Source organism: Staurois parvus, unplaced genomic scaffold (assembly GCF_062004578.1).
Source record: "Staurois parvus isolate SC_StPar_1 unplaced genomic scaffold, SC_StPar_1.0 ptg000090l, whole genome shotgun sequence".
Lineage (NCBI taxonomy): Eukaryota > Metazoa > Chordata > Amphibia > Anura > Ranidae > Staurois > Staurois parvus.
Genome location: NW_028317886.1, coordinates 26,145,875 through 26,170,156, shown reverse-complemented (window position 1 = coordinate 26,170,156; position 24,282 = coordinate 26,145,875).

Sequence of the window (24,282 nt, the reverse complement as noted above, 5' to 3'; positions counted from 1 at the left end):
GTGATGTCACTTACTACAGCAGAGGAATACAGTGACGAGAGGTAGTAGCAGGCCTCCCCTGGACAGTGCCGTCCTCTGGGATCATCACTCAGCCCTGTCTCCCCACCACAATCCACCGCAGAGAGCTCCGACCCTCAGAGCAGCCTACAGCCTGGCCAGGTGCACTGCATGCTGGGAGTTATAGTCCTTCCCACACACAGCCTTCCGGGATTGTAGTTCGCTCCTGTGGAGGCGGCAGGTTGGAGGCAGGGAAGGACTACAACTCCCAGCATGCAGTGTGCCCGGCCAGGCTGTAGGCTGCTCTGAGGGTCGGAGCTTCGCGGTGGATGGTGGTGGGGAGCCAGGGCTGAGTGATGATCCTGGAGGACGGCACTGTCCAGGGGAGGCAGGGATCTCTGTCACAGAGATGGAAGAGGGAAGGGAAATGCAGCTGTGAGGAGGATACATACCAACAGTACATGACTCCCCCCCTTGGTCTCCGCCCCTCCACCAGGCCTGGTGAGTGATCTCCATCCTACTACTGTGTATACCATGTATACTATTGGGGAGGGGAGTTAACAGAGACTGACCAGAGACTGCCAGGTGACTGACTCATACCACTAACTGACACTTAGGCACCACTTATACCACTGACACCTAGGCACCACTCATACCAATAACTGACACCTTCTCACCGCCCATACCACTAACTGACACCTTCTCACTACTCATACCACTAATGACACCTTCTCACCACTCATACCACTAACTGACACCTTCACACCGCTCATACCACTAACTGACACCTTCTCACCACTCATACCATTAACTGACACCTTCACACCGCTCATACCACTAACTGACACGTTCTCACTGCTCATACCACTAACCGAAACCTTCTCACCGCTTATACCACTAACCGACACATTCACACCGCTCATACCACTAACCGAAACCTTCTCACCGCTCATACCACTAACTGAAACATTCACACCGCTCATACCTCTAACATACACCTTCTCACCGCTCATACCACTAACCGACACCTTCTCACCGCTCATAGCACTAACCGACACCTTCTCACCGCTCATACCACTAACCGACACTTTCTCACTGCTCATACCACTAACTGACACCTCACCGCTCAAACCACTAATCAACACCTTCACACTGCACATACCACTAACTGACACCTTCTCACTACTCATACCACTAATAATACCATCTCACCACTCATACCACTAACTGACACCTTCTCACCGCTCATACCACTAACCTACACCTTCTCACCGCTCATACCACTAACCGACACCTTCTCACTGCTCATAGCACTAACCGACACCTTCTCACCACTCATACCACTAACTGACACCTCACCGCTCATACCACTAACTGACACCTCACCGCTCATACCACTAATCAACACCTTCTCACTACTCATACCACTAATAATACCATCTCACCACTCATACCACTAACTGACACCTTCTCACCGCTCATACCGCTAACTGACACCTTCTCACCGCTCATACCGCTAACTGACACCTTCTCACCGCTCATACCACTAACCAACACCTTCTCGCCGCTCATACCACTAACCGACACGTTCACAGCGCTCATACCACTAACTGACACCTCACCACTCATACCACTAACCGACACCTTCACACCGCTCATACCACTAACTGACACCTCACCACTCATACCACTAACTGACACCTTCACAGAAAGTTGTAGCCGACCACTAAATTCTGCTCAGCAAATGTTGGTGCACTAGAGACAGTGGGGGTGCACTGGGGAGGGGGCAATTTTTGTGTTGCCTAGGGCAGCAAAAACCTAACTTCACCACTGGCTGTACCATGTACTTGTATGAAATGGTATGCTGTTCCCTTTGTACTGCTTCTGTAGTGCCCCCTGACCTCCGGAAGCATGGTGGCTACCCCCAAAGAGAGGGAGGGCAGACATTTCACCTGAGGGTGCAGGTTGCTAGGCATTGTGGGAAGTGGATAGTTTAGAAAATGGGCGCTAGTCACTTTTAGAATGAACAAAAAAAGAGTTGTATTGCTGACAACGGTTTAAAACTCAGAGAGAGGGTTAGGGCACGCGACACCTTCACACTGCTCATACCACTAACTGGCACCTTCACACCGCTCATACCACTAACTGACACCTTCTCACCGCTCATACCACTAACTGACACCTTCTCACTGTTCATACCACTAACCGACACCTTCTCACTGTTCATACCACTAACTGACACCTTCACACTGCTCATACCACTAACCGACAACTTCACACCGCTCATACCACTAACCGACACCTTCACACCGCTCATACCACTAACCGACACCTTCTCACCGCTCATACCACTAACCAACACCTTCTCACCGCTCATACCACTAACAGACATGTTCACACCGCTCATACCACTAACTGACACCTTTTTGACTCCCATAGCAACAAACAGAAAACTCACAAGGAAATGCAGGAAATCTTTGAATGAGGCCATCTTGACGGTTTCTCAGGCTCTCCACAGTTCCCCGGACTATGGCAGAGTCACCTCTGATACTTCATCTCAGGTCACCATCCTTTCCTTCATGCATCCAGACAACAAACAGGTTCTCTTTGACAGAGCTCAGAGCACATGGCTAGGCCTTAGGCTTCAGGCCCACCCAGAACAGCAGTTTCTCACTCATCCACACCAGATCAAGGTCTAGGTGGGAAGACACAAATCATCTGATGCCCCCAAATATTTATACGCTCTCCCAGCATGCTCAGGGGCAATGAAACTCCTACTGATTAGCTGAAAGAAGTATGCATATTCATAATCTGACTTTACTGCAGTGCATCATACTAATGCCAAAGGTAACAGCGCCGCCTTTTGCAGAGAAATACACAGCAGCATGTTACTGCTGGCAGGAGAGAGACCTGTGTTGTTTACACGCAGGCCTCTTCCCTGTCATTGTTACTCGGCAATTGCCAGGTGGCGGGGAATCTTTGGCCGGGACCTGGCGAGAGACATCTGTAGTCACCAAATGCAAATCACACATACTGTATATGTATATATATATATATATATATATATATATATATATATATATCACACCCTTGGGTGATGCTTGGCTAGATAAATAGGTTCAGCTCTCACCTGAATCTGGTGACACCTCTGATTATACCCAGAACACTCCGACAGTCTGAAAATATTTTATATGGGTTTTATTGAAGAAGACAAACCCTGAAAAAGAACTAGCTGATTTAACACAGGTAATGTACATAAACTACAGATATCACTTTGCATAACACAGTTAGTAAGAAATCACTCTTCACACGCCAGTGGGATGAAACTTAAAGTCTCTCAACGTTGGGGCCCTTTAATCAATGGAAGAGCGCTCACTCTCTGCATGGGAGAGTATTTATAATCCAGGGGTAGCAGGATAGCACAGTCTCCTTTAAGCAGAATCTTCCAGTGAACATTGCAATAGAAGAAAACAACACTTCAACAAATCTTTACCATACAGGTGAAATCCTGATATACTGACACTTGCTCAGTATATTTAAAGCAGAAAACTTCTGTGGGGACTTGGAACTAAACATACTCTTAAGCCACAGCACAAGTCTTGAGGAGACAAACCAGAAATAATACAGAGACAGAGTTCTCTCATCAATCAGCATCAGGAATAGCTAATTCTGAGCAGCTTGGGCTTTCCAAGATCTGTGTCACTCTGAGAATTAGAAAGCAGGCTTTCTCATGACCATTCTCCAGAGAGGAACAGCAAATTCAGCAATATCAAAATCCCCTTTCATCACAGAGTACTCACTGTTTCTGGATTGTCCTCTAGATAGCATTAGACAGCAGTAGAAATCCTCTCTCTTTCAGCAGCTCCAGACTTTGAGAGACACATGCACTTGAGTGACTGTAATCCTGAGTGTCAGGCAGGACAATCCTCAGTTTGCACACTGTCCTGCAACAATTTCTCTGCTACACACTCCCAGCCCAGCCCATGGACTCTAGCAGCACAGAGAGTGAGACTCTGTGACTTTACACCAGTTGCCCTATCTCCATGCGGTCCCCTGAAAATGTCTGCCTCCCCACATGTGCTTCTTCCTTTTTCCTCTCTCCTTTTCCTCCACAGCCAATCATAATTTCAGCTGCAACAGTGCTTTCTATGGGTGGATCCTTCTCAGCTGTTACAACCACCAATCAGAGCACAGTCCTGCTTTTCCTGTCTGTCACTCACAATGAGGGAAAAGAAAAAAAAATGCTTTGCAACTGCTGTTTAAGATTTAGAGCAACCAGCACATCTCTACACTCTCCCCCCACCAAAAATCTTTGGTCCCCCAAAGATAAAATGTTAGCACACAGATTTTAACTGAACAGTACATAACATTACAGTAAAACTAAGACTACAGTTTCACCAGTTTACCCTGTCTGGTAGGTGGGAGCAGACTTATTTTGTGACACCTTTGAACACAACATTCAGGCAGGGGAGCTTCCCACCAATCTCCTTTAATATAAGACTGAGTCTGGGATGAGGTGTCACCAGGTATACAGGGGCTGTATAGTTAATTGGAGGGTCATGTGTTTTAATAGAACGATGAGCAGTGATCATAGATTCTTGTGTACTATGACCCAAAGTGTCATACGTAAGTCTCTTTAGTGGCCTAGCTGCTCTGGGAGGCTTTGGCTCTTTATCTTCAACTATAGAGCTTGGAGTAGAAGAAAGTACAGACCCGGGAAACTCATTTTCAGATTCTGGAATAGGCAATAAAGGTTCCTCTGGTACTTGTTCAGGGTCCGCAGTGCTGAGCTGTGTAGATCCAGAATCAGAAATCTTGCTGAATCCATTTCCATCATGCAATGGGAACTAGTGGGTTTCCCACACATTTTAACATTAGCCCTCAAGCAAGTGATCCTCCTTGAAGGAATCACCTGTTCCTTTCAGGTTAGTAACCGTACATGTCCAACCTCTTCTTTAGGGTTAGTCTTCTCTCGTGGTAAAGCACGGAATACAGATTTTAATACAGGGTGTTTTTGACTCAGCTGTGGCTGCAACATTCTTTGGATAAAATCTGTATTAGTCCCTACCAAAATAGCAGCGCCTGTATCTTCTTTTGGCCTAGGACATACAACTGCCAGGGTCTTAAAGGTTTCGGCAGACCCCACAACAATAGCAGGGAACTCTAATTTGAGGGAAACATATCCATCATAAGGAACTTTGGTATTGCTCAGGCCCAAGATCTCCAAATCTTCCAATCTGTTTAAGGGCATATGTGTCAGGTACTTCTGGTAAAAATCCCTGTAGAGGATAGTGACTTGTGCACCAGTATCCAACACAGCTCGGCCATACACTCCCTCTATTTTCACTGATACTTCAGGTGAAGGTCCAACTAATCCCTTGGGTAACCCTCTGGATCTAAGTTGACCAGTAGTTCCACAATCAGTGTTTCCATGTTGCACAAATGACTGTCTTCTCGACTTGTCTGGGGTTTGTCTTGTAAAAGGAGACTCTCTCTGAATTACTCTCCTTTGGTCTCTAATCCGTTTAGGTGGACATACACAGCTTCTTCTATAGTGGCCTGCACCACCACTATTGTAACAGATTACAGGGTTTTTGTTGTTTCCAGCTAGAGTAGGGTTTGTCTTGATCTGAGGCTGTCCCACTTCACCCCCTTTGGAGGACATCAGCATGGCAATCATTTCCCTCAGCTCGGACCCCTTAGCCCTCAATGAGGCTATTTCAGAGTGAGTATTTGTTGTACTTGCTAGCCCAACCCCAACAGCTGGATATGGTCCAGAGTATTTCTTTTTTTCTTCTAACCTCGCTTCCTCCTCTCTTACTATTCTGATCAGCTCAGGACATTTTATGTTTTCGTTGTCTGTCCGTGTCGTCAGCTGGATCATAATAGGGTCTAAGGGCTGTGCTCCTTGTAGAACCTGCTGAACTCTGATCTTGTCTACTGTGTTGGGGTTGATACCTTTCTTTGTTAACAGCTGATGTATAATCTCATCCAGGCGCATTATATACTTAGACAATTTCTCTCCTTTTGCCTGATAGTTGTGTTCAAATTTGTACATAAGATCTGAGATCTTATCTGTCTTCCCAAAAACATCTTGTAAAACTCTAAGGTAGTCCTGGCCAGTACAGTCTGGTTGGCTGAGCTTTAGGTTTTGCACTACCCTTGAAGCTGCTCCCCTTAAACTTTCAGAGAGTCGCTGTTTCTTTTGTGTCTCAGAGACATCCCATTCATCTAACACCTGTATGGCCTGTTCCATCCATTCCTCAAAATTATCTTCTCCCACTGGTGTAGGTTGCTTTCCAGAGAAGAATCGCAATTTGCGATATTCAGATCTATTATTCAATGGAATAGATGTCAACCACTTCTCCACTAGATTCCCGAGGGTATTTAAAACCTCTAAGCCAACAGTAGCTGGTGAAGAATCAGATTCAGCCTGAGCCGTATTTGCACTAGTAGGCATGTTTAAGCCTTTGGCAGGCTCCATCCTCACTTCTTTGGGGTGAGCTAGGTATAGTTAAATCAGGTAGGTGGAGCTAAATATCGAGCCCCCAAATGTAGCACACCCTTGGGTGATGCTTGGCTAAATATATAGGTTCAGCTCCCACCTGAATCTGGTGACACCTCCGATTATACCCAGAACACTCCTACACTCTGAAAATATTTTATATGGGTTTTATTGAAGAAGGCAAACCCTGAAAAAGAACTAGCTGATTTAACAGAAGTAATGTACATAAACCACAGATACCACTTTGCATAACACAGTAAGAAATCACTCTTCACTCGCCAAAGACTCCAAAAACTGACTAGTATAACACTGACTAGGGTGGCACATGAGAGTGACATTGACACATGAAACAATAACTGTTAATGAGGTTTAGCAGCTTATTGACATTTGCTATAGCAGTATTATCTAGAGCAGAAATGTCCTACCTAACCACTGGCCAGTGGGATGAAACTTAAAGTCTCTCAACGTTGGGGCCCTTTAATCAATGGAAGAGCGCTCACTCTCTGCATGGGAGAGTATTTGTAATCCAGGGGTAGCAGGATAGCACAGTCTCCTTTAAGCAGAATCTTCCAGTGAACATTGCAATAGAAGAAAAGAGAGAGTGAGACTCTGACTTTACACCAGTTGCCCTTGCTCCATGCGGTCCCCTGAAAATGTCTGCCTCCCCACATGTGCTTATTCTTCCTTTTTCCTCTCTCCTTTTCTTCCACAGCCAATCATAAGTTCAGCTGCAACAGTGCTGCTATGGGTGGATCCCTCTCAGCTGTAGCAACCACCAATCAGAGCACAGTCCTGCTTTTCCTGTCTGTCACTCACAACGAGGGAAAAGAAAAAAAATGCTTTGCAACTGCTGTTTAAGATTTAAAGCAACCAGCACATCTCTACATATATATATATATATATATATATATATATATATACAGTTGCAAGAAAAAGTATGTGAACCCCTTGGGATTACGTGGAGTTTTGCATGAATTGGGCATAAAATGTGCTCTGAACGTCATCTAAGTCACAACAATAGAAGAACACAGTCTGCTGAACATAATACTACACAAACATTAGATGTTGCCATGGTTTAATTGCACATAATATGTAAACATTCACAGTGCAGGGAGGAAAAAGTATGTGAGGCCCTAGCTTAATGACTTCTCCCAGAGCTAATTGGAGCCAGGAGTGAGCCAACCTTGACTCCAATCAGTGTGATGATATTGGATGTGTTGCTGACAGCTGTCCTGCCCTTAAAAAACACACACCTGTTTTGGGTTTACTGGTTTCAAGCAGCACTGTCTGATGTGAACCATGCCTCGCAGAAAAGAGCTCTCAGAAGACCTACGATCAAGAATTGTTGACTTGCATGAAGCTGGAAAGGGTTACAAAAGTATCTCCAAAATCCTTGATGTTCATGTGTCCACGGTAAGACAGACTGTCTACAAATGGAGAAAGTTTAGCACTGTTGCTACTCTCCCTAGGCGTGGTCGTCCTGTAAAAATGACTGCAAGAGCACAGCGCAGAATGCTGCATGAGGTAAAGAAGAATCCCAGAGTGTCAGCTAAAGAGCTACAGAAATCTCTGGCACATGCTAACATTTTTGTTGACACATCTACAATAAGGAAAACATTAAACAAGAATGGAGTACATGGGAGGACTCCACGGAGGAAGCCATTGCTGTCCAAAAAGAAGATTGCAGCACGTTTGAAGTTTGCAAAAGAGCACCTGGATGTTCCACAGCACTACTGGCAAAATATACTGTGGACAGATGAAACCAAGATTGAGTTCTTTGGGAAGAACACACAACACTATGTGTGGAGAAAAAAAGGCACAGCACACCAACATCAAAACCTCATCCCCACTGTAAAACATGGCGGAGGGAGCATCATGGTTTGGGGCTGCTTTGCTGCCTCAGGGCCTGGACGGATTGTTGTCATTGATGGGAAAATGAATTCCAGAGTTTATCAAGACATTTTGCAGGAAAACGTACGACCATCTGTCCGCCAACTGAAGCTCCGCAGAGGATGAGTGATGCAACAGGACAATGACCCAAAGCATACAAGTAATTCAACAAAACAATGGCTGCAACAGCACAGAATATGCCTTCTGGAGTGGCCCAGTCAGAGTCCTGACCTCAACCCGATTGAAATGCTGTGGCATGACCTTAAGAGAGCGATTCACACCAGACATCCCAAGAATATTGCTACACTGAAACAGTTTTGTGAAGAGGAGTGGTCCAAAATTACTCCGGATCGTTGTGCAGGTCTGATTTGCAACTACAGGAAACGTTTGGTTGAGGTTATTGCTGCCAAAGGAGGGTCAACCAATTATGAAGTCCAAAGGTTCACATACTTTTTCCTCCCTGCACTGTGAATGTTTACATGTTATGTGCAATTAAACCATGGCAACATCTAATGTTTGTGTAGTATTATGTTCAGCAGACTGTGTTCTTCTATTGTTGTGACTTAGATGACGTTCAGAGCATATTTTATGCCCAATTCATGCAAAACTCCACGTAATCCCAAGGGGTTCACATACTTTTTCTTGCAACTGTATATATATATATATACATATATACACACACACACATACATATATATATATATACACATACACACACGTGATTTTGCACAGCCCTGCTACCCTGCAGTATTTCTACTATCGGTCGGCAGGGAAGCGGTTACATTAGTATCAGTGTCAGTTAGTGGCAGGATAAAAAAAAAGCAAAATGTTTCTGGGTTGTACTTCGGGTACAAACAACAACATACACACATGTGGGATCGCTGTGGGATCATCAAAAGCAGGAGAAATTATTTTGCATTGTTCTTTGGTGGATGTTTATGGTAGTAGCAAGAAATATACAGCTAAATAAAAAAAATACTATTTTGTGTCAGTTTTCCTTTATTACTTAAAAAAAATCTGGAGATATCCATTACCATTTACCACCAAATAAAAGTCCAATTTGTCCTGAGAAAAACAAGGTATAATCCACCTGCATGCACAAAGTAGTTGTAATGATATGTACGGTTTTGCTAACACATGTCAAAGTTGCAAAATTGTGCTTAGGCTTTAAGATTTGTTTTACCCTTAGGCGTGAAGGGGTTAAATTTCAAAATGTATACAAATTGTATTCCACTATAATGATAAACTGATAATCTTCCAATACTGTTGCAGAAATCAGAATACCATTCTCCCCTCCTGTGTTCCCACACTTACGGACAGCTGTGGACTCAAACATACAATGTTAGGAGTCATATGTGCTTGGAATGCAGAGATCTTCGTTGCTGGGATTTGTAGTCCTCCTTGCTGGTCACCTCTCCTCAACACTGCAAGGGAGCTGCAGATGTCTTGGGATTGCTGGTACTTATAGTCTTCCTTACTACTCACCTCTCCTTTGCACTATTAGGACTCAATATCTGATGTACTTACACATGGAAAAGGAATGGCAAGAAAGGCCCACATAGTAAAATTCCAATTATTAAAACGTTTGCACAAAACTAGATACACTCACTTAGGCTGGCCATACATGGGTCGATTTCCAAATGATTTTTCATTCGAAAATGGGACATAAGAATAATCGGCCGATTTTCGCTCTGTTAGTGGGGCAATGGCACCCGCTGATTTTCGTGGTTCCTCCCCATTTCACTTATCGGGCATGCTGGAAAATTTGTGAAAAACTACTATTTTCGAAATCATTGGTGGCACCATCGGATTAGAGAACGAACAATGTTTTTGATCAAAAAATTGTTCGGAATTCGACCCATGTATGGCTTGCTTTAAAAACAGTAGTAAAAAGCACAGAATCACTGAACCTGAAATGATGTCACTAATGGTCTCCGCCTAATGCATTTCCCCCCTCCCACGGGGCATCTCCACCTTTTACATGTGTGTGCACTCCGGATATTGAGTCCTAAGTCCTCATGCACACTTGATGTTTTTACAGCGGCTGTTTTTGGCTTTTGACATTTTCTTCTACAGCCAGTAAACCCCCCAGCATGTTATCCTATATGTCCATGTACACACAGACTGTAATCAACGTTTTTTGGCTGGAAAAAAAACCCAGGACTAGTGGATTTCTAGAGGAGTTTTTCAGCTGTAAAAACGCTCTAATATTGAACCAGCCTTTTCTTGTGGCTTTTTTTTTTACCAAAAAAAATATTTTTTTGTTTACAAAACCCTAACAACCGCAAAAAATTCAAACACGGAAAAACGCTGCTAAATGTGGCTAAACGCTAATGCAAAAATGCTTAAAAGAAGCTGAAAAACTCACATCTTTAACGTGACTTTACACAGCTAACGTTACCAGCGTTATCAAAACGTCCCGTGTGCATGAGGACTAATAATGTGGAGGAGAGGTGAGCAGTAAGGAAGACTATAAATCCCAGCAATCCCAAGATATTTACAGTTTGCTGGCAGTGTGGAGGAGAGGTGACCAGCAAGAAGTACTAAAGTCCCAGCAGCCCCAAAAGCAGTACAAGCGCATATGACTTATGACAGTATTGGAGTGTTACCAGATTATCATTATAGTGGAATAAACCTTGTTTAAAATAGAGGATTATGGACACTAATTATATATGAACTTTATGCATTTTATGGGTTTTTTATCATATGCTTAGTAGCAGGCAGTGCTTTGCTATTTATATATTCAGTTCTGAGGGCTTATAGCCATTAAAACTGAAAATTAAGTGAGGTCAGAGTAAGAAAGCCAATAACCTCATTCTGATTACTAATCAATATGAAACAGCATTCTGAGTCACAACCTCAAGCTGAATAAAGAATACCCCATTTTTGGGAGGTGGTGTTCCCCTTGAAAATGTTCTACCGGGCCTAAAGGTAGGCCAAATATCACCCAAACCATCCTCTCCGCTCCTCCCACGACCTCCTGCTCTCTAGCTTCCTTGCATTGTCCTCCCATGCTCGTCTCCAGGACTTCTCCAGAGCCTCCCCCATCCTCTGGAACTCTCTACCCCAATCTATCCGACTATCGCCTACTCTGTCCACTTTTAGGCAATCTCTGAAAACCTATCTCTTCAGGGAAGCCTATCCTGCCTTCAGCTGATAACCGAATCTTCTATTTCTCCTATCAGTTCATCCCTCACAGTTATTAACTTTTGTACCACCAGCCCATCCCTCTTAGATTGTGAGCTCCAAGGACAGGGCTCTCTTAACCCTCTTGTATTGAACTGTATTGTTGTTGTATTGTCTCCCTTTATATTGTAAAGCGCTGAGCAAACTGTTGGCGCCATATAAATCCTGTATAATAATAATAATAATTATTATTATTATTATCAGCATCCTACATACACTTTTTTAATTTATTCCTTTATCTGTACATATTGAGTTTGCAAATTGTTTTTATATTATTCGCACCGTAACCATGGCGGTGAAAGTGAATATCCAAACACAGGTACGTTTTAGTATTTTTAAGCCCTAACTACAGCAGGGTGTTTAATGTACTGCTTGTGAGGGAGTCACTTTGGGGGGGGATGTCTCCAGCAGCACTCCCTCCTGGTGGGACTGTCTGCTGATGTGAAGTTTGAATACCTGTGTGTCTCTTGTTACTAAATGTAGATTGCCCTGCCCTGTGTATTTATACAGGGAGGGGGGATTGTCCCCTGAGCAGGGGCGGACTGACCATTTGGAAACTTGGGCACTGCCCGAGGGCCCGGGGTCAGTAGGGGGCCCCATGAGATGCCCCTGGTACCTTTTTCATAGGCTTTTTTGAGTTTGGGCAAGGACACAGGGGCCCCATGATCCCCTATTGCCCGGGGGCCCCATGAGTTGTCAGTCCGCCCCTGCCCCTGAGTGTGTATATCTTGTATCTGTGTTCAAATAAAGTAGTCTACTTTCTGGATTACTTCAAGACTGGTGTCGTCTAGTCTTGTATGGTCGGCTGTGGTGTCTGTTGTTCGGACGGGGAAGCAGTATCCTAACGGAAATACTCAAGTGCAGTCTGGGTCGGTTCCGTTACACTGCTATTAGCCCCGCCCCCATACTCCACCCCTTACCCCACCCTCTGTCCCCTTATTTTTCCAGAACAAAGGTGGCAACCCTATTATGCCCAGTGCATTATAATACAATAAGAGGTGCTCTCTGGACTTTCTGATTTTTTTCAGAGCCATACTCTGACAGATTTGTAACTTATGTTACTGACGGCAACGTTAATACAACTATTTTCTTTTGTAAAACAATCGCACTATTCATTTTGTCCAATTCTGTTATGTTTTACTTAGTTGAAGACCTGAACGAATGGATTAATTAACAATATGTCACTTCGCATCAAGTATTCCATGTACTATGACCATAATTAAAAACAATAAGCAGAGGCATTTCTCCGCAGCGCACTTCATATAAATGAGCGTTATCTGAGAGGCAGAGATTAGGAATATTTGTTTTTCATGGCTTGGGTTAGAATGATGTCAACAGGTATAAACTGAGAGGTTAAAGGAGGTTATAAATCTGTATATTATTTCAGGTCAGTGAAGTAACTGTGTTAATTTAATTCTTCCTAAACACCTTCATTTTTGGATGACAGAAAACAGCACCGCTATTTGTTTAGGATTAATATCCACTTGGGCAATGTGCTTATTTTCTTTGCCTTTGTAAACGAGGTGTTTTTGATTGCTCTTGCTATACCAACCCCTTCGACTTAGATAATGAGACATTTATTCCAGCAAACACTCCTCTTGTAAACTGCTGACCACCAACATGTATGGAGGTGTAAATCTGACTTTATTCAAAGCTGGAGTCAGAAATAATATGATAATGCTTAGTGTAATCCCACAAATTTGTAAAAAAACAAAACAAAAGCTTGCAAGACCACAAGACAAGGAAAAAAACAGAATTAAAGTGTTACTAAACCCACAACAGTAAGGACAAGGTTGTGCCTTTGGACACCACTTCCAGCTTGCTTCTCAGTTCTGCTCAGAGGCTTTACAATCTCCTTTTCAACAGATTTAGGTATACAACACATGTGATGATGCTTAAAGGGTTACTAAACCCACAACAGTAAAATTAGTCTGTAATTGCAGTAAAGCATGCTTGTTATACTCACTCTGATCCTCCCCTTCTTACAGTGTCCCCCTCTTATCTCCTGATAAGACATATTGTGTGGAGTCACTCTGCACATGTTCCATTTGGCCTGTATTGCTAGGGAGGTTTTTTTTCTTGGGAGAGTGCATGTGATCAACACAGGGCCAATCAGCATTGTCCAGGCAGAGGTCAGGGGTTCTGCATCCTCCTAGAGCAAAATGAAAACTCCTCCTACAAGCTTTAACCATTGCTCGGCTGGACACTGATAAAAGTCACAAGACTGCTCTAACTGTTGTTGAGAAAAGGTATTTAGTAGTTTATATTTACTGAAATAGTTGCATTTACATGTTCTGTGGGAGACCAGATATAGTGAATTTATTTTATTATTATTACAGGTACTTACATAGCGCTGTCAATATATACAGTGCTTTACATATATTGTACATTCACATCAGTCCCTAACCCTCAAGGAGCGTACAATCTAAGGACCCTAACTCACATTCATACTTACATATACTAGGGCCAATTTAGACAGGAGCCAATTAACCTACCAGCATATCTTTGGAGTGTGGGAGGAAACCAGAGTACCCAGAGGAAACCCACACAGGCACAGGGAGAACATGCACACTCTATGCAGGTGGTGCCGTGGTTGGGATTTGAACCAACGACCAGGGGCGGACTGACCATTTGAAAACTCGGGCACTGCCTGAGGGCTAGTAGGGGGCCCCATGAGATGCCCGTGGTACCTTTTTTATAGGCTTTTTTTAGTTTGGGCAAGGACACGGGTCCCATGATCCCCTATTGCCTGGGGGCCCCATGAGTTGTCAGTCCGCCCCTGCCAATGACCCTAGTACTGCCAGGTGGAAGTGCTAACCATTTAGCCACTATGCTGCAGGGTCCCAGGTTTAGTAACACTTTAAGTGATTATTATGTAAGCCTAAACTGTATGTAAAGCCTATCACTAAAATTTCTTATAACCTTTAACCCTTGAATGATGCCTCCCAGCGTCTGTATCATGCGACTGCTGTGATTGGCTCTCACAGTGGTCATATGATCAGGAACCTGTCTCACAATCAAAGGCCATGACTGTCCCTGACAGCTCGGTCAGTGTGCTGGTAACACGCAGGGAGCACACTACCTCTTGTCGATGTGGATGCATATGTGCAGTGGCTGGGCATTAAAACCCACCTTTCTTGCTTCTGAATATATGCATTACAAAGTCAGCAATACATTAACATGCTTTTTTTGTGATCTCAAAAGTTGTTTCCAATATTTATAAATCTGCAGCTTTTTTAAAAATTAATACACTTAATTCTAATATTCAGTCTGCACCTACAGAACAAAAGTACTTTAGGTGTCAGCTTCTGAACACTTATCTATAATCCTATATAGTAATAGTAAATTTTCACAGATATTAAAGTGTTACTAAACCCACAACAGTAGAATCAGTCTGTATATGCAGTAAAGCATGCTTGTTGTACTCACTGTGGCATGCACACTCGCGATCGTGCACGCGAGCCTGGCACCAATCAGGGCGCAGGGCGCCCTATTTAACCATTAGCCGCCAATGGCCGTTTGGCGGCTTCAGATGTGCCTCTTCATTCCGGGTGCACGCCATTTGGCGTGCTCCCGCACATGCGCCGTTTGCGGTAATGCAGAGCGGCGCAGCAGCGGGATCTGTCACTGGCCGTGCACCTCGGACACAGCCGATGACAGATCCGAGTACCGGCTCCCGTTGCTGGTACCATGTGAGCTGCTGTGACCAATCACAGCAGGTCACATGACAGTTGTATACAATGGATGGCTTCATTCATGATGCCATCCATTTTATACTAGTGCCTAGCTGTGAATGGTCACAGCTAATCACATGCACATGTCATGTGATTAGCTGTGACCAAATCACAGCTAAGCACAAAAAAACAAAAAACAAAAAAGCTGAATGAATCGATTTCATTCAGGTAAATGCTTGCTTATAGCAAAGTAATTCTTTGCTATAAGCAAATTGTGTAAAAAAAAAAAAAAAAAAAAAAAAAATACTGATCACTTCCCCAAAGTAGTACAGTGTTACTATGGTAACATTGTACTACTTTGGTCATAGTAAAATATGAAAAAAAAATCTTAAAAAAAAAAAAAATGTAATAAAAAATTAAATATAATAAAAAAATTAAAAAAATTAAAAAAATATATATATTTTTTTTTTTTTCATACTGTCACCAGTCAGTGTCCCTGTTAACTGCCATGCCAGTTATATGATGACGCTGTACTGCACTGGTGACAGTATGTAAAAAAAAAAAATAGTGAAAATAATTTTTTTCATTTTTTCATTTTCCGAAAAATTATGACATAAAAATACAACTTCAAAAAACTCGTCATGCCTCTTATGAAGTACGTCGGACTGTCTACTCTGCAAAAAGGGGTCATTTGTGGGATATCTGTACTGTTCTGACATTCTTGGACCTCAAGATATTAGATTGGCTGTCAGTACTTCAGGATTGATCAATATTCAGATCTATACCATAGTTTGTGAACTCTATAACTTTCCTACAAACTAAAAAATACATCCTAATTTGGGTTATTTTCACCAAAGACATGTAGCAGAATACATCTCGGCCTAAATTTATGAAGAACAATTATTTATTTGTAAACTTTTATAACAGAAACAAAGAAAAATGTGTTTTTTTTTCAAAATGTTTGGTCTTTTTTTGTTAATTTAGCAAAAAATAAAAACCCCAGCGGTGATTAAATACCACCAAAAGAAAGCTCTAGTTGTGTGAAGAAAATGATACAAATTTTAGTTTGGGTACAGTGTTGTATGACCGTGCAATTGTCATTCAAAGTGTGAGAGCGCTGAAACCTGAAAAATGGCCTGGGCAGGAAGGTGTAAAATTGCACGGTATTGAAATGGTTAAAACAGGTCAGGTCTGACTCTCATTGCCGTATGGTCTTACCTGTGTCCTGAGTTCCTGTATTGAAGATTGTCTTGTTGCCGACCCTGCCTGACCCTGATTTGCTGTCTGTCTCCTGTCCTGATCCCTGGCTTGTCTGACCATTCTCCAGCTTAACCCTGTATGTTCTGACCTCCTGTTACCAACCCCGGCTTGTGACCTGTTTATCCTTCTGCCCACTGATTTTGTACTACGCTGCCGACCCGGCCTGCCCGATGCTGCCCTTGTTACCTCCTCACATCAGACTCTCACCTGCTATACACCTCCAGTGGTGCTTCTACCACAGCTGGGTGAACCCAGGGGCCGCGACCTGGTCTTGGCCTGCTCCAAGTCCATCCCCACCACCAGGGGCCCTGGTGAATAAGCAGGTTGGGACTTAGATTCCGCGCCTTGGGGGACTCTGGTCTGTGGAACACTAGAGGCTGCCACTGGTAGGAACCTAACAACCACCTTGCTGATGTCGCAGCCTTGTTGGAACAGGGTGGCTGTCCACCAACCATCCACTACTGCATCCATCTGGACCATCCAGGGTTGCACGGCACTCAGCAGTGAACAGGACTGTTTGAAAATTAGTCTTCATGTATTTTTCTGCCCAATGCAGCTGCTTGTGAGCATTGGTTATTGGTGGCCGAATAGAAGGTTTATGCACAGTTGCAAGACTCTGGAGGACTCTACACTTTGATGTCCGTGGGACTCCAGAGGCACCAGCAGCTTCAAATATCTGCTTGCTGCTATGTAATGGTATTTTAGCAGCTGCTCTCTTGATCCAATGCATGGATCTGACAGAAATCTTCCTCAATGTGCCTTTATCTGCACGAACCCGTCTGTGCTCTGAATCAGCCACAAATCACTTAATAGTGCAATGATCACAATTAAGTTTTCGTGAAATATCTAATGTTTTCATACCTCGTCCAAGGCATTGAACTATTTCACTCTTTTCGGCAGCAGAGAGATCCTTTTTCTTCCCCATATTGCTTGAAAATGGTGCTCTGCTTAATAATGTGGAACACCGTCCTTTTAGTAGTTTTTCCTTAAATTGGGCTCACCTGCCAATCTAATTATCACAGGTGTCTGAGATTGTTTTCAGTGATCAAAAGAGCCCTGACACACAATGCCATCCATGAGTTAAACTGAAAAACAAAATATTTAATCTTTGTGACACTTAAATAGAATTGGCATAATAATTTGGAACAGGGTGTAGATGGCATTTGCATTTACTGCACAACAGGCAAATGCTCACATAGGTGAATGCACTATCATTTGGATATTTAGTGACCGCAGACAGTAAAATTATTTTTTTTTATTTTTTTCAAATATGTTATGGTAAACTACTAACTCTAAAAGGTTTAATGTGCAGAGCCAAGACATCACCAAAACAAAAAAAAAACTTGTAAACTCTGGGGATTTAAAGAAACCTTTCCACCTTTCCTTGTGTTTTTCACCTGCATAAGATGTGCATTGATCATGTAGTTTCATGGTGTCATTTGTTACTCCGTGCTCACATCCTATAGTATAGTAAATCTTCACATTCTGGTGCCAAAAGTTTCTTTTTGTTCAAGCATCATTGGATTCAGGTGTTCCAATCACCTCCATGGCCAAAGGTGTATAAAATCAAGCATCTAGACATGCAGACTGCTTCCACAAGCATTTGGAAAGAATGGGTCACTCTCAGGAGCTCAGTGAATTCAAGCGAGGTACTGTGATAGGTTGTGCCTGTGCAATAAGTTTATCTGTGAAATTTCCTTGCTACTAAATATTCCACAGTCAACTGTTAGTGGTATTATAACAAAGTGGAAGCAACTGGGAACAACAGCAACTCAGCCAAAAAGTGGTAGGCCACGTAAAATGACAGAGCGGGGTCAGCACATGCTGAAGCGCACAGTGCACAGAAGTCGCCAACTGTCTGAAGAGTCAATAGCTAAAGACCTCAAAACTTCATATGGCCTTCACATTAGCTAAACAACAGTGCATAAAGATCTTCATGGAATGGGTTCCATGGCTGAGCAGCTGCATCCAAGCCTTACATCACCAAATGCAATGCAAAGCATTGGATGCAGTGGTGTAAAGCACACCGCCACTGGACTCTAGAGCAGTGGAGATGTGTTCTCTGAAGTGACGAATCACTCTTCTCTGTTTGGCAATCCGATGGAGATGTCTGGGTTTGTCGGTTGCCAGGAGAACGGTACTTGCCTGACTGCGTTGTGCCAAGTGTAAAGATTGGTGGAGGGGGGATTATGATGCAGGGTTGTTTTTCAAGGGTTGGGCTTGGCCCTTTACTTCTAGTGAAGGGAGCTCTCAAGGCGTCAATACACCAAGACATTTTGGACAATTTACTGCTCCCAACTTTGTGGGAACAGTTTGGGGATGGCCCCTTCCTGTTCCAACATGACTGCACACCTGTGCACTAAGAAAGGTCCATAAAGACATGGATGAGCAAGTTTGGGGTGGAGGAACTTGACTAGCCTACACAGAGTCCTGACCTCAACCCAACAGAACAATTGAGATTAATTAAAGCAGAGACTGCAAGCCAGGCCTTGTCACCTGACATCAGTGCCTGACCTCACAATTGCACTTCTGGAAGAATTGTCAAACATTCCCATAGACACACTCCTAAACCTTGTGGACAGCCTTCCCAGAAGAGTTGAAGCTGCAAAGGGTTGGCCAACTCAATACTGAACACTATGGACTAAGACTGAAATGCCATTAAAGTTAATGTGCGTATAACGGAAGGCGCCCCAATACTTTTGGAAATTTAATGTAAATGCTATTTTGGTGGTTCCTGAAAAATAGTGTAGTCCTCTTTTAGGGGGATAAATTACCCTTCCCAGACAGGATAGTGCAATAGACCTGTAGGTAAGTAAGAGAACCAGGACCTTCGCTAAGTGGAAGGGTGGGTTTGATAACAAAGTTGGCAGTGCCACCACCCAGAATGTGGCCTCTGTGAACACAGGGGATTCCCTTCCTAGAAAATTATCCAGTAATCTAAACAAAGTAATTGGAAGCAGGGGAACTACGGCAACCAGCACATAACATAAGTATATAGTTACAGTCAGGTCTATAAATATTGGGACATTGACACAATTCTAACATTTTTGGCTCTATACACCACCACAAAGGATTTGAAATGAAACAAACAAGATGTGCTGTAACTGCAGACTGTCAGCTTTAATTTGAGGGTATTTAAATCCAAATCAGGTGAACGGTGTAGGAATTACAACAGTTTACATATGTGCCTCCCACTTGTTAAGGGACCAAAAGTAATGGGACAGAATAATGATCATAAATCAAACTTTCACTTTTTAATACTTGGTTGCAAATCCTTTGCAGTCAATTACAGCCTGAAGTCTGGAACGCATAGACATAACCAGACGCTGGGTTTCATCCCTGGTGAAGCTCTGCCAGGCCTCTACTGCAACTGTCTTCAGTTCCTGCTTGTTCTTGGGGCATTTTCCCTTCAGTTTTGTCTTCAGCAAGTGAAATGCATGCTCAATCGGATTCAGGTCAGGTGATTGACTTGGCCATTGCATAACATTCCACTTCTTTCCCTTAAAAAACTCTTTGGTTGCTTTTGCAGTATGCTTTGGGTCATTGTCCATCTGCACTGTGAAGCGGCATCCAATGAGTTCTGAAGCATTTGGCTGAATATGAGCAGATAATATTGGCCAAAACACTTCAGAAATCATCCTGCTGCTTTTGTCAGCAGTCACATCATCAATAAATACAAGAGAACCAGTTCCATTGGCAGCCATACATGCCCACGCCATGACATTACCACCACCATGCTTCACTGATGAGGTGGTATGCTTAGGATCATGAGCAGTTCCTTTCCTTCTCCATACTCTTCTCTTCCCATCACTCTGGTACAAGTTGATCTTGGTCTCATCTGTCCATAGGATGTTGTTCCAGAACTGTGAAGGCTTTTTTAGATGTGGTTTGGCAAACTCTAATCTGGCCTTCCTGTTTTTGAGGCTCACCAATGGTTTACATCTTGTGGTGAACCCTCTGTATTCACTCTGGTGAAGTCTTCTCTTGATTGTTGACTTTGGCACACATACACCTACCTCCTGGAGAGTGTTCTTGATCTGGCCAACTGTTGTGAAGGGTGTTTTCTTCACCAGGGAAAGAATTCTTTGGTCATCCACCACAGTTGTTTTCCGTGGTCTTCCGGGTCGTTTGGTGTTGCTGAGCTCACCGGTGCATTCCTTCTTTTTAAGAATGTTCCAAACCGTTGTTTTGGCCACACCTAATGTTTTTGCTATCTCTCTGATGGGTTTGTTTTGTTTTTTCAGCCTAATGATGGCTTGCTTCACTGATAGTGACAGCTCTTTGGATCTCATCTTGAGAGTTGACAGCAACAGATTCCAAATGCAAATAGCACACTTGAAATGAACTCTGGACCTTTTATCTGCTCATTATAATTTGGATAATGAGGGAATAACACACACCTGGCCATGGAACAGCTGAGAAGCCAATTGTCCCATTACTTTTGGTCTCTTAATAAGTGGGAGGCACATATGCAAACTGTTGTAATTCCTACACTGTTCACCTGATTTGGATGTAAATACCCTCAAATTAAAGCTGACAGTCTGCAGTTAAAGCACATCTTGTTTGTTTTATTTCAAAACCATTGTGGTGGTGTATAGAGCAAAAAATGTTAGAATTGTGTCGATGTCCCAATATTTATGGACCTGACTGTATATACCATTTTTATATAGGAAAAGATTAGGACCAGTACATATATCCAATGTACAAACAGGTATTATCAGCAAAGGGTCTGATAAACGTCCTTGTGAAATTGTGCATACAGTATACCCAGGTATATATGGTTGTTAACAGATTTAACCCCAAATGACTTGTAACAAAGTTCAGTTGCAAAGGCTCCTGAGGATGATTCAGCGTCTTTGTTTGTGTCAGAAACCTGAAGACAAGATCTCCAGCAATGGGGAGATCTTCAAAATGTTGTCCAACTAACCAGGAATGGAACTTCTCCTGGCAGGAACTGTTGTGTGGCACTGGAACTGTGGCTCTGGAACTCAGAGTCAGCCTATCTACTCTGCACTTTAGTCCCTCCCTAGTAATTTATTTTTTTTTGTAATTCCTTTATTTATTCAAAAGTTGCATCGCACATAGAGAGTAAGGCATTAAAGGGCACAAAGATAGCCAAATATCAATATCTGTGGCGAGAAACAGAGTCTGCTTAGCAATATTGAGCATACCAAAGCACAAATCGGTTATCGGCCGACAAGATATAGATATTCCTGTGGGAGGCAACAAAGAGCGCCTTCAGCATATGCATAAAAACATGGAGATATAAATGCAAGCAGGTATTGCGAGAAAAAGTAAAAAGTACTGGAGTCATCCAAATGGTCCTGAGGGCCAAAATAACCTAAGGAGAGTATATCACCTAATAGGCAAAGTATACTGGCAAGGTAACTTCATAGAGTTGCAAATAATGTGTCTCAGAACTAATAGGTGGGAGTAGGGGGATAGGAGGGGGTGGTGAAAAAAAAGCTGAAAAAAACAAGAGGAGAGGGAAAGAGGGTAGGATTAAAGGATTGAGGCCAGCAGCCCCTGAAGGAAGGAAAAAAAGGGGGAGCTCAGAAAAGAATATGAAACTGGACAACACGGAAAAGAGACTCAAAGAAATATGGAGAATACAGAAAAGCAAAATTTCTCACCCAGGACCATGTGTTAGCGAGTCCCAGGGATTCAGCTGGGTTGTGATACCTCCTGCAAATAGGCATCAGTGTAAACATAGTATTGCCACAGCCTCCAGGTGTCCCGAAAGGTCTCTTACCAGTTGTATAAGGTAGCTGTGTGGTCCTCCATGTCCTGGAGCGCATTGATTTTGGAGTAACAAAGCAAATTTGAAGGAAAATTCACAAATCTCCAACACACAGGGATACAGGCCTTTGCTGCATTTAACACCTGGACCGTGAGGGAGGCCTTATATTTTTTGATGGGCTGTCCTGTGAGGTGCAGCAGGCACACTGTCAGGTTCCCTGCTACATTTGTCAGATGTTTAATGGTACTGGCCACGTCTTGCCAAAATGGACTTATTTTAAGACAGTCTCAGAAAATGTGAAGCATCGTGCCCTGGTTGGCGCCACACTGCCTGCACAAGTCTGATACTTGTGGAAATATATGATGTAATATTGTGGGCACCCTGTATCATCTAGTCAGAATCTTATAGCTGGTCTCTTGGATCTTGGTGGCAAAATGGAGACTTTTTTCTCCTTCTGTGAATCAGTAAAATGCATGGTGAGATAGGATTCCCCTCTAGGAAGGAAAGCAGTGGTTAAATCCTCCTTTGGTTGGATCAAGGCAGCGTAGATAGAAGGAAGGCTATGGCGGGTTGTTTTCCATCTGTGGTGGGTTGTTTCCCATCTGTGGCGGGTTGGTTCCTGTCTGTGGCTAATACTCTCTAGTTCTGTGAGGAAAAATCCCTGCAAATGGAGGCATTGACAGAGAAAATGCCTAAGCTGAAGGCCACTCCAGAAGTCCTGAGGTGGGTCTGAGGCGTTGCCAAGGGCAATAGGGGAAAGCTTTCCATCGGCCCCATGAAAAAAAAGAAAAAAAGGTGAAGATGACAGACGTTGGAATTGTGGTCTGTGAAGGCCTGGCTGAAACTTCGGGTTCCCCAAGATAAGGACCAAGGGGGATGGCAACAGGAATATTGATGAACTGAGAAAAGTGTCCCTAGAGACCATCAAGATGCTACCAAGAGTAGGATGGTTAGTGAGGTCTTTTGGTAGCTGTGAGGTGATCCATCCCTATTAATTTCTAATCTGACATTTAAGCTAATGATCCAGAAGAGGTCATCAGATGCCTAACTTGGCTCTAGTCTATGCTGGTCATCAAGCCCCAAGCTAAAAGTAGCTATAGAATCCCAGACCAGAAAATACAACAGGAGTGGAATATAAACTATATTGTAATAAACAGGTTCACCTACTAATATACTGGAAGGTGACCACTACACATATAGTACCACAGACCTGGTTATCTTGTACTATGCATGTGAGATAACAACAATAAGACAGAGATGCTTTGCCACAAGGATTCAGAAATACACTCAAGAAGCTATGGGCAGGGCAATCAGATATACTGACATGAATTTATCCTTTAAGGCACAAAGTTCACAAGTGTTTTATTTTGATGCACCATAGAGGGTTACACCATTGTTATTATAGTGCTAGAAAGGTAGCGCTAGACTTTTTGGACATGTTTTCTATGTTGGTAAAAGTGTATAGCAGCACACCTTCACCTTTCTGTTATTTATTGAAGTATTTGCTCCAGTTCACACACTCATAATAGCACTTTGAGATAAAAGCATACATAAAGGAATACCTATTAGTCTCTTTTGGTCCAGGATTTACTAGCCTGTACAGGATAGGTGGCTGAGGTGTTTTCTCTCTCTACTCCCTCGTTAGCTGTGGAATATACACGAACATAGAAGATGGCCATGGATACATCAGCACACATGTGTATTATGACAAGAGCAGCTGTCCTTACAGTTGCACTTTAAAGGGCTAGTACACAATTCCAGTAACTTGCAGATCTCATGTCTTTAAAATTGATTCAATAGGAGACATTCTATTTTTCATAAAAGTGGTAGAGTCAATTTACAGGATGGAAAATTCAGAATAAGCCCTCTGCAAACTGCCACACACCCTTCAGATTTTCCAGCAAACTTTGCTTAAAAACAAGGACTTTTGGTTCACATACATTGCAATACACGTTCAAGGTCACCAACCGAATGAAGGTAATCCCCCTCTGGCCAGTCCCTACTCTTCTCTGCAAAATACTTACTTGCTT